At 43.4% G+C, this 3497-nt stretch overlaps 1 protein-coding gene across 1 annotated transcript in view; it reads left to right on the top strand.

The window, feature by feature from the left end:
• The first annotated feature begins 1684 nt into the window (after positions 1-1684).
• The window catches only part of LOC134075827 (transmembrane ascorbate-dependent reductase CYB561), an 8308-nt gene continuing 6495 nt past the window's right edge, over positions 1685-3497 (top strand). Inside the window, exon 1 of the mRNA XM_062530886.1 lies at positions 1685-2002. The gene's annotated coding sequence lies outside the window, so the exon portion shown is untranslated. The remainder of the gene's footprint in view (positions 2003-3497) is intronic.

Below are 3497 nucleotides of genomic sequence, written 5' to 3'. Positions count from 1 at the left end.
GAATACCTGGCAGCATATCCAAATGAACCAGCTCGTGAAAGAGCAGCTCTGGGGTCAAATAGACTATAGCTAGTCTTTTAACAGCTGGGGAACCGTTTATCAAGATAACACAAACGCTTAGGGCATGTATATAGTAGGTGTTCTGCTGCCTTTTGTCGCCGACCGCAAACCTGCACCAGGTGAGACTTTGAAGACAAATGCACGGGATGGAAGGGCTCACGGGCACATAGGTTAGACCATGTTAGACTATCACTTGTCATAAGTCAAAGAGAATATCCATGGACAGGGCCAGTTCCCGTCGGACCAAGTGATACGAGAAAAGCAGGTTTGGGCTCGGCTTATTGAGGCTCGCCTGCTAAATTTGAAAGCGAAGCGCGATGAGTCAGGAGTGAGTCACCGCGATCTGGAATCAGCTTCGAAATGTCATCTCCCGTCAGCGGCTTGGCCTCCCACCCCCGGCCGAGGAACAGTAATGGAGGGAGGGGGAGAAGGGAGTAGAATTGAAAAGATAAAATATATTTTAGTGTGAATGTGTCTGAGTGTGACTATTGTGGGCCTATATCCTTAGACTGGGTGAACCCTGTCTGACCTGCCAGCGAAGTTGGATTGAGTTTAGTATGGCACCGCTGTCAGACAGGTCTTTGGTATTATTTGCCCTCAATGGTGCCTTCCAGGCAGCGCTGCCTTCAAGGCACTACTCCCCTCAGTTAGGGATAGGATGAGGGTTGAGGGGGTTAGGAATAGGGTAAAGGTATTGCCTTTTCGGCTGTGCTGCCTGGAAGGTGCCGTTGGGGGCAAAAAACACCATTGAGCCTCCCAGACAACAGGTGTCCGGAAATCACGCGTGCAATGTTCCATTCAGTTTTGGACCAAACAGGGAACGCGGATGCAATACAGTCCTAGATCTAGTCTACTGAAGATGAGAAAGGGTGTCGAGAAACAAATGAGTCAATTCCTGACTTCTGATGAGTAGCCCGGTTCTGTCCAACAGGCCCCTGAACAAAACAGTCACAACCAATGACATCAGCGTGCGGCAGCGGGAGTAAGGTGAAGGCCTAATCATAATAATAACGAAGTGAGTTGCCAGGACAGTCTACATTTGGATGCTGCTTTACGTCATAAGATGGATATGGCCACCAGAATGAAAAGAATCCTATGATTTAGAGGTTTAAGGAACTCAAAGGAGTCGGTCTCCCTCTCGTGGTATTTTTTTGAATTACTATTGGGCAACGTTTTACAAGTTAATAAATTCAGTACGGTGAATTACATGGCAAAGTAAGTTGAACTAACCTAGAATATTCGATATTATTAAGGGTCTTAATTAATTGCAGCAGACCTGTTAAGTAGCCTCACCAGAGTTTAGGATACTTTAATATTCTAGCCTTTATAAATTACCACATCCTACATGTTCCCATAAGCAAGGTTTAGAAATTCAGAAGAAGCTGTCTGCAGGGTACATGGCGTGGCTAGTATCCTCATATTACCAAGGTAACCGACCCTTGAACAGTTTTTGGAGCGCTGGTACCTTGCACACCCCTGCGTCGTGGCCACACCCCTGTCCATCGTCGAACCATTCAGGAGTGTCAGGGGCGTGTCTCAGATGACTGTCAGTTGCTAGTTCCCCAAACGTCACTGTTATCTGTTATCATGATTTTTTTTTTTCAAGCGTTGTGTCAGAGGGGCCATAGCCTAGGCTACCGCTCACCGTATCTTACTAATGCATGAAGAGCAGAGAAACAACATGCTTATATGAATAGTTCTGAAACACGACATGTATACCACAAACAATTAATGACGAATTTGACGAATAACTGAATGTGCAGCTGAAAGTAAAACAAAGTGCGCACGCAACGCAAGTGTGAGGAAAAGCTCCAGAAAAAAAGAAACTGGTAGGAGGAGGAAACGGAGGAAAATAATTTTCAGGAAGACCGCCTGGTGACCTGGTACTGAGGACAGAGGCTTTTTGAGGACACACCTGTAGCTGTAGACCTACTGTAGCGAGGTGAGTGGTTGCAGTTTTTAGATTTTGGAAGGTAAGTTATCCGTCTCTGAAGGCAGGTGTAGGGATTTCATGACGGGTTTGATCCGGGTCACATCCGGTCAGTCCAGAACCTAGTTCAGGTAAGGGACAGGTGGAGATATTAATAAATGTACTATTACACATGCTCTTTGTCTGAAAAAAAAAATGTTACAACTTAGAACAGACTCACAAGAGAAAAAAAAAAAGAAAAACAAGGCAACATCGGAGCCAAACTGCGTATTCTCACACCAGAACGCATCTGTCTTGAGGGTTAAGATAGAGAGAATGCTAAGTCATACTTCTGTTTCGATGTTGTAGAATAACTAATGGATTTTCACGGATGCATGATAGAGAGGTTTTGTAACAATGACACTAGCCAGGATGAGTTTGCGTTTTTACAACCAGTCATGTGTGTTGAATTTAAGTTAGCCTACTTCTCTCACACACAGCGTCCTCTTAGACTGAGCAGATGGATATGAGGATAAAACACCATAGCCTACTATATGTTTTATATCAAGTACCTTCTTAAGCGTACAAGTTGCAGGTCAAGTTAGACATCCTTTTTACCTCCTATTTTGGAATTCAAACCCTGCCTGACCTATTAAGGTAAGCTACTATTTGTTCAAAATGCGTTTCAGCACTTCATATTACTTTAAATCTTAAAGCACCTCAGTTTGAGAGAAATAGCCTACTCAGTCCTCTACTAAATAATCCCATCTGAAACGCTGGTATAGGTTCTCCTATCTCAAGCAATGTCTTGAGATGTCACATGTGTTCTGCTGTCTGGGTATTCGGATGCTATTAACAATTATTATGTTACAACTGCAAGTTATTCTGACCTAATAATAACTAATAATGTTACTAATTATGGTCATCTAGGCTGTGGTCTGATGAATGCAAACGGAGAGTCATACTAGTCACGTTATGTGCTCTCTGTATTAGCCTACTAAGATGGCCACATCTGGACCAGAGTTGTCAGCATTGGTCAGAGGCTTTTATCCTCTCCTCTTACCTGTGCCATTTAGCAGATATTATCCAAAGAGACTTAGAGCAAGATGAAAACATTCAAGTTACAGTGCAGGGGAGACCTTATGGAATTACTACTGCATCTGCCAATGCTACTGTGTACTCACTATGCAATACAATTCAATGCTATTACTAGAGTCTTACTTTACTAGAGGATAAGAGTGCCGACATTGTCTGTACGGTTCAAGTGTGATATGAGGAGAAAGTGGTAGATGAAAGAGGCAGAGGGAAGAGAGGGAAGTATGATTAAGTGTTTTATTATGTTAGAGGTGCTGCTGAATAGCTCTAGGAAGATAAGACCAGGGAGATATTTGAAGAGAAAGAAAATGTGGTCATGTATGGCTTGTTGTGTATTGGTGAGGCAACTGTGGAGACGTCTGTGGAATCCTGTTGAGTTTATGCTTAACTGTTATTGTCTTTTCCCAGCCATTACTAAACACACATTTAGAAC

The sequence above is a fragment of the Sardina pilchardus genome, chromosome 3 (genome assembly GCF_963854185.1).
Source record: "Sardina pilchardus chromosome 3, fSarPil1.1, whole genome shotgun sequence".
NCBI classification, from domain to species: domain Eukaryota; kingdom Metazoa; phylum Chordata; class Actinopteri; order Clupeiformes; family Clupeidae; genus Sardina; species Sardina pilchardus.
Note: the sequence above shows the minus strand (reverse complement) of the source record. Positions and strands in the feature narration are given on the sequence as shown.